Below are 14,250 nucleotides of genomic sequence, written 5' to 3' on the forward strand. Positions count from 1 at the left end.
GTCTTTTTGGTCATTGCATCCTGTAATTTTTCCAAAAATGACAAGAAAAACACCTATCATGAATGCTCCAAATATATTCACTGATGGGTCAAATAATGTTACAGCAGTAATAGTTACACCCGATCAAACTTTTACATTTTTAGTACCCAAACAATCAGTTCAAAAGGTAGAGCTTAATGCAGTATTACAAGCTTTTGTGATGAAATACATTGAAGAACTGAGAGAAGCCAGTGCCATTAACCTCATAGCAGAAAGGAAAGGAAAGAACATGGTCAGAAGGCTAGCAGGGCCAGACCAAACAGGGCATTGTGGACTATCATGTAAGTCCTTCAGACATTTTATTTGTGTATATACAGTATACATAAATAATACATATCTATATAATGTACTTGTGTATATGTTTGTGTATAATATTTACCATAAACTGTGAAGTTTCCCTTCATAAAATTATGCACTGATTTATATTCTTGTACAATCTGAATGTCAGTTTCACTTAATTCCCAAAAACATTCAGTATCTTTTTTAACTCTTAACATTTGATAAGCAAATTGATATCATTCAAACTCACTTAACAGTGAATAAATATGTATTATCCATTGTTTTTTTACTCACTTCACAGACAGCAGGACTTTCCCCTCCTCGTTGAAATGTGCACATTATTGCTCACAGGAGCTGAAGGCAGCTGGAATAGCCCCACTGTTAGAGGTAGAGTACAAAGATATGGTCTAGCTACCTAATGTTCCCTCATTCCTTGTCCCTGAATGAAGGCATTAAAGCATGAAAGCAACCCATCAATCTAGTGTTAGCTATTAGGCAGCTCAAATTAACACAAGAGATTCATTTTCTCCTGACCATTTACATAAGACAGCACTGAGGGACAGAGAGAATCTACTAAGACCTGCAGAGAGGAGAGAAAAAGATCAGGTCCAGGCTTCACAGAATATCAATCAATCCTAAAGAGGTAAGGAACTATGAGACCTAAACCAGGGAACCCTGAAGGGGCTCTATGTGGAGGAGAAAGGGGCAACCAACAGAGGATGGGGTAGCAGAGAGCAGCAGTTTAAACACAAGCTTGACAGCTTCACCACTCTGCCAAGGGAGAACTGTGTTCATTTGCATGCATCATGCAAAAACTCACAGGTCTCCCATCTATTCATAAGTCCCTTCTGCACAAACAGATTTTGATCTCAGAAAATCAGGATTTTGATTGAGGGTGTATGCAAGATGGTGGAAGCTTGTTCAGAAGTCACATGTGACATTTATAGTTTTGAAGCCAGAATTAACACAGGCAGTCAGTATAGATAGGTAAACTGGGTCAGATCAGATCAAGGAGGCAAACTTGGGTCTGGGAAGTTGGAGAGGGATTGAAATGTTAATGCTCTAAGAGCCCTTCCTCCACCTTTATCAATATAATCTGCTCCAACCTGTTGCTAAGGTAACATGTCCCAGGGATTGTCCCTCCCTCCAGAGAGTTACAAAAGTTGTTAATGCACCCTGGATCCCCTTCCTGCCCAGATTATTCTCCCTTGGCCCCTCCAGCCCATCTGCTTCTCACTTTTTGGCCAACCCACTGGAGCATCTCCTGGGCCTAATCAAGCAGGAAGGAGAGAGATAAGGGGAAGAAAGCAGGAGAACGAAGGAAGCCTAGGACATATAAAAAAGGTAGAATTCCCTCAATTCTTGGGATATCAGGCTACCAGCTATGGCCCCCTTCTCCCTCCTGGAAGAAGTCTGTGTTACCCCTTTTTAAATAAACCCTGCTTTATATGCTTGTCTCGGTTTGCTTCTCTAATGTCAAACTTCAACATGTGAGGAGGCAGAACTTGTCACCGATAACCGGCGGTATCAGTTTCTCTGGGCCTAAAATCACACATCAAGCCTGGCAAAAGGCATACCTATGGGATAGATTGGGGAGGCTGGAGAGTGGGGGAGGAAGGCTTACCTGTTTTTAACCACTAGGACACCAGAATCTTTTTTTGTTTGTGTGGGGGAGGTGTACTGGAGAATGAACTCAGGGGCTCTTAACCACTAAGCCACATCCCCAGCTCTTTTTTTTATTTTATTTAGAAACAGGGTATCACTGAGTTGCTTAGGGACTTGCTAAATTGCTGAGGCTGGCTTTGAACTCTCGATCCTCCAGCCTCAGCCGCTTGAGCCACTGGGATTACAGGCCTGAACCACAACTCCTGGCCAGAATCTTGATAGCAATGGTCAGAAGGGACTTAGTCTAGAGAACTTGCTGCAACATCACTGGAGTCGTTTTAAAACCTAACTGTACGACACTGAGTTCAGAAAGATCAAAAGCACACCAAACAGTGAGTTCAACGTGTTTCACTATATAATCTATATCCCACAAACTACAAATATGATAAGGTGTGTTTCCTACATAAATTTACAGCTCCAGTTCACTGAAGAGGCTGGTGGGTATAGCATGTGTTCTCTCTTGTGGTCTACATGAGATTTCTCATCTTTTGTCTGGCTGTCATTCTGTAGGTGACCTTCTGTGAGACTCAGTTCCATATTCCATTGGCACGTCCCACTGGAGCTTCATGGATTCTTTCCCTGTGCAGTCACGCAGGGCCCTAAGTGTCAAAGGGCCCCACAATTTGGGTAATGCTCTGTTGTGGTTATCTTCAAATTCTTTTTTTTTAATGCATACTCAAGAATCACCAAAGACCATTGTTTATTATGATATTAGTTGAAGGTAATTACAGACATTATATTCAAGTGAGAAACAATTTTTGGCTTAAAGATCTCACCCTTCCAATATAAGGGCAACCAATGTGTACACATAAAATGATTAAAAGGTATAGAAATTCCTGTTGGGTGGGGTAATGACACCAAATGGGCCTGTTGAATAATCTCTTGTGAACAGCCTGATACACAAGGTGACCATGTTTCCAAATGTTGAAGCTGTTTAGGTTTTTAGAATCCAAATCAATGGCGGTTACTGATCCCCAGAACTGATCATCCTCTAGGAGATACAGGTTCCACCAGGGCTTAGGTGCTGCTGCCAGGTTTATAACCTGCACTTCAGGGCTCCATTCCAAAAACCTCATGAAAAGGCCAATGCTTCAGGCTCCAAAACTCAGCTGCTGATGATCCTTTTGCTAATATGCAATCTTATACCAGGCCGCTCGCTCCCTTCAATATTCTATATTAAGCCCGCCATCCATCTTTGTCATGTTTGCTCAGTCCTCATGGCGGGCTGGAGTTCTGGGTCCTTATATCTGCGGACCTGAGGCACCTGCTGCGGTAGCCTCCACAAAGTCCATAGTGAAAAGTAAAATTCTTAATCATTCTTGAACAATGGAACTTGCATTTTTATCTTGCGTGGGGCTCCACAAATTTTGTAGCTGGTTGTATTCATGTTCTGTTACTAAGATTCTTATTTCCAATATGGAAAAATTTTAGAGAATTCACAATATACTGTGTACTTAGGAGAATATGTCTGAAATAAGATAGAAGAGGATTCATATCAGAGTTCTAGCATTTCCTAACAGTGTGATTTTTGAGATATAAGATATCTCTAAACCTCAGTTTCCTTCTCTGTGCCTACATCATAATTTGTCTTTTTAAAAAATAATTAAAACATGGCAAAGAACTTATCTCTATGTGGCACAAAACATGAAAATACCATAAGTGATTATACACATTTTACTTTTATCATGTATACTTATTTCACTACTTAATGAAAAATTTGCTTCCCTACAACACAATCAGCAAAATATTTACCACTAATTACCACAGTAAAAACTTGTCTGATCACATGGTCCTTTGGACCTCCGTTCTTGTGTCTCCTTAATCTGCATACTTCTTTATTTGGCAGTAACTACTGAGATCATTCCCCATTGTGTCCCACCCCTTTAGCATTCTGGATTTTCTTGGTGTCCATATGAGAGTTGTTTGTAATTCTGCAACTTTAGATAGAAAAAAATCACTCATTAATTTTGATCTAAAAATAGATTGCACTAAAAATAGATTCTTGAATTCTTTTTTTAAAAAATACCTTTATTTTTATGTGGTGCTGAGGATCAAACCCAGGGCCATATGTGTGCCAGGCGAGCACTCTACCACTGAGCCACAGCCCCAGCTCCAAATTCTGAATAATTAACCCTTCATATCTTCACTGGCTTCACTGCCATCCTATGATAATTCCTATATAACATCATCAAGCATCAGTCCTAACCACAGCAGTGCAGTGGCATAATTTGTTCTTATGGTTTAGATATGAGGGGTCCTCCAAAAGTTCACATGTGAGACAATGCAAGAAAGCTTAGAGGTGAAATGATTGGGTTATGAGAGTTTTAACCTAATCAGTGCATTAATCCCTTGATAGGGATTAACTGGGTAATAACTATAGGCAGGTAGGGTGTGGCTAGAGGAGATGTGTCACTGAGGGTGTTCCTCTGAGTCCTATAGTTGTCCTTGGTGAGAGAAGTCTCTCTGCTTTCTGATGTGATGTCCCAAGTTGATTTCCTCCTGCCACACACTTCTGCCATGATGCTTCCTGACCTCTGGCTGTCCTAGAACAATGGAGACGGGTGTCTGTGGACTGAGACCGCTGAAACTGCGAACCCCAGATACTTTTCCTCTTCTAAATTGTTCTTGTTGGGTCTTTTCATCACAGCAATGAGAAGCTAACAAAAACACTGCGTAATCATTTCATAATCCAAAATGTGCCAACTCAGGTAGAGAAGCTTCATTTACAATATAGGGTGTGTGCATGAGCACACAAACACATAAAAACTGATGTCAAAAGAGTACCAAAATGGGCAACAGAAATGTTTCAGAAGTGTTCTGATGTCTGTACCTCAGATTGATGTGCATAAGAATTAAGATGGACTGATGGATATGGGTAGGTGGATAGATCTGAAAAAGCAAATACAGGTAAATGTTTCCTGGTCTACTGCCTTAAGTCCTTCCTGTGTCACTCATTTAGGTTTCCCATCTAACCCTGACAAACATTTGAGTTCCAACACCTATTGTAAATGTACAACCCCAGTTGTAGACTGGTAGATTGTTTATGGAATGATAGATCACTTCATAAATGAATTCACCCCACAATTCATTTTCCAGGAATTTTTAACATAAAGCCTTTAAGACTCTTCCTTAGAAATATTTATAAATTTCCTAAAATCATATTCAAAATATTGTGCCTGTGTTTTTATGTTCATATTTCTGGGAATATAGGCCATAACTTTTTATTACATTCTCAAAGAAATCCATGATTCAACAGTAATTAAGTACTCCTACAAGTTAAGGAAGTGTAATAATAAAATATTTTAAATGATTCAAATTTTAAAACGTCATCTACACACAACCAACCATGGACACTCTTATCACAGATAACAAGACACCTGTTTATCTTTTCCAATCAGCACAGGTCAGAATCTATGTGTATGAGTGTGTATGTGTATCTAGAAGGTGAGATTTATTGAAGGTGATGAACCAGCGCAGAATAATCCCCAAGCACTCTGTGATCCCAGAATTGGACATTTTCATGCACATACATTAGACTGACAATCTCTTCATTTTCACTTTCCTTGTCAGATTAAGCTCTTCAATTCTGTCACTGGAAATTCTCTGAATAATTCCATCTTATTGATTCTAGCTTCATTGCATTTAAGTATATCTATAAAAGTTAGAGTCTGGAATTACAGGCAGGTTAAAAAAAATACTATTGGGATTTTCCAATGTTTTTCCAGTGGCAGAACAAAGACAAAAACTGGTACCTTAAAATTAAACATAACTTTTAAGAAGTGACTGCACTTGGGCTGGGGATGTGGCTCAAGTGGTAGCATGCTTGCATAGCATGTGATTCTCAGTACCACATAAAAATAAAGATATTGTGTCCACCTAAAACTAAAAAATAAATATTTAAAAAAAAAAGAAGTGACTACACTTAAATGAGCTGAAAGTCTGTGTAAATCCACCCAATAGGACTGCAATATATCACCTCATCTAAAGCTTATGGTTATAATTCCAACACTCAAAGGGTGTTAGTACCAAATATTTCTTTACATTTCACAACAATACCTTCTGTTATGATTTGGATCTGGAAAGATCCCCAAAGCCTCATATGTTGAAAGCTTGATTCCCCATGCAGCAGTGTTCAGATGTGGAGACTCTTGGGAATTGATTGGATAGTGAGGACTTTGACGTCATCAGTATGTTAATCCATTGATGGATAATAATTTGATGGCAACATTGAGAGGGAGTAGAAACTGTAGGAGGTGGGGCCTACTTGGAGGAAGTAGGCCACTGGGGCCAAGCACTGGAAGGGCATATCTTGTCTTGAACACTTTCTCCCTCTCTCTGTGCTTCCTGGCTGCATGAGGTGAGCAGTTTTCCTCTGTCACACTCTTCTGCCATGATGCTTTGCCTTACCTCAGACCCAAAGCAAAGGACCCAGCCAACCATGGACTGAAACCTTTGAAACCATGAGCCAGAGTCAGCTCCTCCTATAAGTTGCTTATGTCAGGTATTTTGGTTATGGTGGCACACTCTCCCACCTTATATTATACAAACTTGGGACTTGAGGTTAGGGGAAACTGATGCCCAGGCCTGTTACATAACAAGGGACCCCAATTACCATCAAAATCTGTCCTCTCCAAACTTCTCTACCTGTTCCTCCTGAAATCAACTACCCATCCAGGAAACACACTCTTAGTAAAACTGGCATTTATCAGATTCCCTACTGGAGCCAAACAGAAGTAAGAAAATAATCTAGAAAAGATTCTCAGTCTCAGCCCTACTGACACTGGAGGCCAGTTAAGTCTTAGGAGTGGCTGTTCTAAGTATTGTAGGATGTTTAACAGCATCCCCCAGCCTCTACCTGCTAGGTACCAGGAGAACCACTCACCACTCAGAGGTGAAAACCAATGTCTCCAGACATTGCCGAATTTCTTTCAGGGACAAAATCAGGAGTGCTTTACTATTACCTGAGTCACTTAATCTTATACCATTTTTTTTTTTAAAACCAGAGGGAAACTTCAAGATAAGGTCACAGAATGAAGACATGGAGCATGGGTTCTGTCCACCTCACCACAGCAGCTCCAAAACAAGTATTTATATGCTATTGGTCTAAAATTCTTTGGGCTTTTCTCTTCAGTGCTAATCCTGCTTTTTAGGGACTACAATACACATCAAATCCTTTTAGGTTGCTGTCTCCTTACTTGTACTTTACTGCTTTAATACCTCAACTTTACCTTAGAGAAACTCCATTAATGCTCACCAACAGATATCACCCCTACTAGGTGAATTTTTGGATGGATTTCATAATAGACCTTTCTTAATCCAAGCTGTCCAGCTCAGTTTTTCTCATTTACACTAGACACTAGAGTCATGTGAGGTTTAATGATGCTTCTAGTTGGGAAGAAAACAATGACTATGGAGCTGGAACTTATGATTCCCTGTGGATATGAGAAAGCAGGAGCAAGAGCCAGGGACACTCAAAGGGATCTGCTCTCTCTCTCCATCCACACTTGTTACAGGGTGCTGCAACCTTGAAGCCAGCAGGTGGCTTAGCTTTCTGCTGCAGTGAAAGGACAGGACATTTGTTCCTACAATACTGACAGGACAGCTGCTTACTAAATGTGATCATTAATGAAAATGCAATTCATTGTGTACTATCAGCTCACATGTAAGTATGTCTCAAAGGATTAAAAAAAACAAAAACAAAGAAAAGCCAGGCTTACACTTGGAGTGGAGCCAGAACTAAGGTGACCCGATGACTCTACCAGCCATCTGAATTTTTGCCTTGCCTAGTCCATACATCTGGTTCCCATGCTAGAGCAGAGACTCATTGACTCCTTGCCAGAGGGCACATGACTTGAACACCCATATCTTACACAAGTCCAGATATGAGAGAGGAAGAGGAAATAAATTGATAGGAAAATGGTCTTCACCCTTAAATATTTCTTTTCTTTTCTTTCTTTTTTTTGCTTCTAAGTTTTATTAAGAAATTTTTATATCATTGATTTTAGAATAGCACTTTGCAATTAGTTCATATTGATTATTTAAATGATAAGGATAGAGTCTTCAGATATTTTATCATGCACCATTGAACTTTTACCACAAAAGTTTTTATATCCATATGAGCTTGAATCCCTCTCTCTTCCAATCCCTTCATCCTCATCATAACATATAAGACATGATGCTGCATCTGGTCTTTTGGCTCTTGGGAGCCTGGGGTCTGCCTGGAAATCCAGCTGGGTTAAAATGCCCCTTTTGGCTTTGAAGCCCATAGGACTTAACCACACCAATAAACATGCCTGAGCTAGGAAAGCCAGTTTAAGCCAGCTGTCTCAAGACCTCCAAAACCAGATTCTGAAGATGGGCTCACATGGTTAATTTGGAATACAGTCACTTGGGTAAAAACCCATTCACCAGAATTATAACCAACAGGGATATCTTGGGTCACCGTTTAGCTCATTGGGTAGAGCTAGTTTCAATCTTTTTAAAATTTTTGTGTTCAGCTTTGTTTTTTAAAAAATTATTTTCAACTTTAGCTAAATGGGATAATCTGAATAAATGTACATCAGTTAATTATGAGCCACCTTAGAGCTTAGAAATCAGTTATAGCTAGCATTCGTGGTAGAGGAGAACTGGAAAGGGAATAAACTTCTTGTATTAACAAGGCATTTCCTAGTACCCTTTAGAACTGGTGCTCTCATCCAGAGACCCTGAGAAAATAGGCCCTCAATTAAGATTAATATCAGACCACATAAAGGACAATGATTTTATTGAATATTCAATTATAGGCCAAACTCCTCCTTTCTGGTTAGAAATGCCTTCCCAACCTCACAAAGATTTTGATATTAGACAATAAAAGGCAAGGAGAAGTACAGATGAGACTATTTCATAAGAGAGGAGTATAGAGAGGCCCTGTCATCTTTGTGAGGTTGGAGAGAAAAATTCAAGGAAAAGAGGGAGGGGAGGTGGGGAGAGAGTTTTAACATTCAAATTAGACAACAGAAGATTTTGTTTTAGTTGTCTAGGGAGTAAATGTATTCTGTTCCCTTGACTCAGGAACCATTCTAGAAATTCTTTTCCAGTTTTCCATATCCAGTTTCCATATTTAGGAAAACAGTGTGTGATCTAAGATTAACCTTCTCAGCCACCAGTGTATTTCTTTCTTTGCACTTATGTATTGTATTTACAGACTTGTGATTATGATTTACTTTAACCATTTTCTCCTGTTATATATTAATGTTTCATAATATACAATACTAAAAAGAGTAATTTTCTGAAATGAATTTATTCAAAGATTTCTAGTTGTTATTTTCTTTGCATTTCATCTCCAAATAAGTCAGCCACTCCACAGTTTTCATTTTGCTGGAGCTTCGTATTGAATCTATTATCACCAAAGAAAAAAAAAATAATAATATATATATATATATATATATATATATTCCTAACTATGGATCTTTGACTCCTTCATTATCTCCCCTGAATTTTAACAAGGGTTCTACTTGATGATGAATATCAACATGATCATCAGTTATGGCTAGCTAGCATTCATTGAGAACCAACTCTCTACCAGACACTGTGGTGACTAGATGAGGTAATTGGCCATAGGCCCTGAGCATCCTTGATTGTTTCTTGTTATGTAGCCAAGATTGCAGAGCTCCAACTACCTTTCAGTTAGGCCATTTCTCAGGGTGGGGTCTGCATCATGTGACCTTGAGGAGTAAGGTAATATCTCCTCTTGAACAAAAACCAGGCTTATGTTCTTACTAGGCTTACTATGAAATGGTGACTCTCCAAGCTTGGTGTTCCTTTTCTGTACTTAAGCCACTGTGTGTGCAAGCATTAATCACAAGCTTTATGTTGTCTTGGGACTCAGGTAACACAGAGAGTGAAGGTAAATGAGGATGACGCTTTGGCTCTGCTTTTGCTATGAGAATGAAGCCTTTTGTTCCTTTCCCAGCAGTTTTGTGTCTTCTTCCAACATCCTTGGCAAGATAATTTGTTAGCTTCTAAGTATGGTAGCATTACAGACCCTGCCTACAAAGTTTTTTACATTGATTGCCATATTCAGGTCCCACAAACCTCCCATGAGGCTTACCTTCCACTCTTCTGAAGTTGCCAACTCTACTGATCACACTTTCCCTTATTACCAAGTCTGGATCCCATTATCAGCTCTCCTGTCAGCACCCTCAACTCCATATGTTTCCCTAGCAACTACCAGGTCAAACCCACAAAGATGGGCGAATCCCAGTTAAACTCTTTCTCTTGTTCTGTTGATAATACTCCCTCTGTCTCTAGCAGCTGAAATTCACAATGTCCAGCCCTAGATGAACCTCTAATAGCATTTATGACTTCCTTTTGCTTGTGTTTGGGTAGTTCTTCCTCCCATTTACTCCATTTACTCCACATGCTAAAACCTCACTCTTTCCTCAAAGCCCCTTCTCTAACTCTTTGCCTCCAGTGTCCCATTTCATAAAAATCACAGAAATTCCCAGGAAACAATTCCTCTGCACAAAGACCCTCACAGGTGGATCTATGAGCATACCTGGGTACCCTGCCAGGACCTCCTTACTTAAAAAAACCAAACTGTTCAAGTCAAATGCTTCCTCCATTACTCCCAAGTTTTTTGATAGACTCTTTGTCCACCCAAATCAATTAAATTATGCTCAGATTCCCACAACCTGTATGCATCCCTAAGTTTCCAAACCTGAAAATCAAAATGTGTTCTCAAGACTCTTCCCCTGGGATCTCTTCCCCCATTTCTCTTCTTTTCGCAGCCAAGACGAGTCCTGCCACCTCCTTGCTGCCTACACTCCTCCACCAAGTCTCCCAACAATTGCACCCCACAGAAGTGCTCTGCCAGAGTTCACCTAGGATCTCCTGATTGCCCAGTCCAATGAATCTCTTTCTACTCAGCACACCTAAAGCATGTGGAGAGAGGAAGGATTAGTTAGCAGAAGTATGAAGGAGCTGGGCTGGGTTGTTCTGTCCTGGATGAAGGACACAGCCCGGGGGAGAAAACCTTTCAGTGAGTAGCAGAGAAAGTAAATACCCTGATCTCCCTCTATTCCTTCCCTTTCACCTGGTGTTGGTCCTCCACTTTGACTACACCCAGATGAAAGCAGGGGAGCTGTGTTTGCTCAGTTACACATGTCCAACCTCCTAGGCTAGGGAGAGCAGCTGGAAAGGATGAGAGTTGACTGGAAGGGCAAGATGGAGGCTATATAGCACAACCTGGGTCCTTTTTTTTTCTTTTCTGTATTTTGTAATGCCCTAAAGCCCCCAGCACAAAACATTCTATGAGAGGGTCTTAGTTGTATTATTTTTTCAAAACTTTATTAAGCAACCTAAATTCTTATCTCTAGAGATAAAGAAAGAGAAGGCAGCATATATGACATTCAAAATACAGTGAAACAAATGGCTTTACATTTTCTCAATTAACAGGCAAAAGCACCACTTAAAACTCTGAGAACTTCAAGCTATGTAACTGCAATGGTACTATGGATGATCATAAGTTGTTAATTACTACTGTATAAGGAGTGTGAAGAAGCTAATGAACTAATAGATTACTTTTAATAAGTCAACCTTCAAACTGAATCTATTGGGTAACTTGTTACATAGGGAAGAGAAAAGTAAAATTCATTTTTTTAGTTTGGGGGTAACTTATTTGGGCCATTTTTGGAAAACATTTTCATCACATGCTTATATACCTGAGGCAGTATATGGAATATCCATAGGAAAAGGAAGCAATCTTTGGAGAAATAGATATTTATCTTGACCTTGACCTCCTGACTTCCCTTGACTGTACTTTGTATTTAATTGTTTGAGAACCTCTTTTATTTACATGACATGGGCAGACATAAAATATGAGAGTGGAAAGGACCTTGAACTGATTTTCACACCAAAATTTTACAGGTGAATCTAGTCCAGACATGCTACTGAAATTACCCCTGGTTAGGCACCTTTGCTGGGCTAGAACTTCATCAGCTTGAGTGACAACACTCCACAAGAAGAATTCCATCACCCCTGCAGTCAGCATCAGAGAAAGAGACAGCACTCCACAGTGACTGGAAAGAGGACCAATTTGTAATCAAGTGTCAAATTCCATCTGTAAATATATTCTGTATGCCACAGTGGATTTTACACTCCCTGAACAGGGGGGAATTTAAAATCTTTTGACCACTGCACAAAACTTCATACCTTTACCAATAAAAGCCACACTCCTGACATTCAAACTATGAACTTGCTATTTCAAACTTCCTTTTTAATGTTTTCATTACATAATTATATGTAATATTGGGATTCATTTTGACTTAATCACACATGCATGGGATGGGATATAATTTGCTCCATTTCCGTCCCCAGTACTTCCTGTTCTCCTCCTTTCCTTCTCCCTCTCCTGTTTTCCTCCCTCTACTCTACTGGTTTTTCTTCTACTTGTTTATTTTATTTTACTTTTTTTCTAAATTGATGATATGATATACACACATACATGGAATTCACTTTTATGTACATAGCATAATTTGGTCAATTTCATTCCATAATTTTTTTCTCCAACTCTCCTTCATTCTCCCCCCAACCCCTTCCTCTGGTCCATTGATCTCCCTTCTATTTTCATGAGATTTATTCCTTTTTTTATTTCTTTAATTCTTTGTAGCTTCTGCATATGAGAGAAAACATGCATCCCCTGACTTTCTGAGTCTGGCTTATTTCACATAGCATGATGTTCTCCAGTTCTATCAGCAAATGTCCTAATTTCTTTATGGCTGAATAAAACTCCATTGTGCATATATATACCACATTTTCTTTACCCATTTGTTTGTCATCAGGCACCTGTGCTGTCTCCATAACTCGCTATTGTGAAATTCATCTTATTGGTCAAGCTTCCGGTGTTCACGTTGATTTTAGGGTAAGAGAAATGCACAGTAGTTGCCTTCAGAGTCCGAGCTTCCTGATTAGGATGCTGGCCGACCGTCTCAGCCAGCTGTCAGCTGAAGCTGGGTTGCAGCGAGCCTGATCTAATACAGACACACATCATCACCAGGTCTGTGCCATCTGTATTTATCTCAAGGATATTTACATACATCATAATCCAATGATTTCTCTTTATCTTTTATGGAAGGAAGAGCTCTTTATTCATTTTCTCAGCACTTGTCTGCTACAAGGATGAGCTGGCCTTAATACTCTCCTGCTGTGGACAAGAAGTCCTCCCTTTCTGGCCCCCTCACAACCACCACCTCTCCTCCCAGTCCCTCTGCTCTTCCCCTGCATCCTGTTCCTCCTGCCTGAAGGCTTGTGCCCTGCTCTTCTGTCTTCTTGGAGTGTTTTCCCCCTGACTTCTCACTTGCCTACCTATTTCTTATCCTTTAGTCTCTAACTAATGTCACCTTCTCAAAATAACCTTCCTAGTTTACTCACCTTCCTCCTCCGTTACTTAGAACTTCCCTCAGATTGTTTGCTACCTCACATTTTTCACAAATAGTTTGCTATTTTAATTATTTTCGTGATCATTTCTATTTTAAAGGCCAAGAGATCAACATTGTTTGGCTATGAGTTGTCCCCCAGAAAGCTTGTGTGTTAGGCAATGTAGGAAGGTTTGGAGGTGGAAGACTCCTCTATCATAGCTGTAACCTCACCAGTGGATTAATCCACTGGAAGAGTGAATAATTTCAATGGATTACTGGGTGGTTACTGTAGGCAAGTGGGGTGTGCCTAGAGAAGTGGGTCCCTGCGGGTGTGTCCTGGGGATTATATTTTGTCCCTGGCTCCTCACTTGCTCGCTCTGCTTCCAGCTGCTGTGAGATGCACAGCTTTCCTCTGTCGGGCCCTTCCACCATGGTGTGCTGCCTCGCCTCAGGCCCAGAGCAACACAATTGGCTCACCATGGACCGAGTGAAATCTCTGAAACCATGATTCCCCAAATAAACTTTTCTTCCTCTAAATTGTTCTTATACGGTATTTCGGTCACAGTGACAAAAAGCTGAGTAACACAGGTATCATCTGTCTTATTTACTGCCTCCTCAGAGATTAGAATATTCCTCAAACCTGGTGTGAGCTCATTAAATATTTGCTAAAAAACCAAACATGGTCTAACCCCTTGGCAGGAAACCTGGACTCCATGATCCTTCTCAGGCAACACTACTAAACCCTCTTATTTATAGCAGCCAGGATTTCCCTATTTATTCATTTCAGGTCACAAAGTCATTGGGGTCTTCAAATAGTAAATATTCCTGTATACACCACTAAATCTTTCATCCTTCAATCCCTAAGTCCCTT

Source organism: Marmota marmota, unplaced genomic scaffold (assembly GCF_001458135.2).
Source record: "Marmota marmota marmota unplaced genomic scaffold, marMar, whole genome shotgun sequence".
NCBI lineage: Eukaryota > Metazoa > Chordata > Mammalia > Rodentia > Sciuridae > Marmota > Marmota marmota.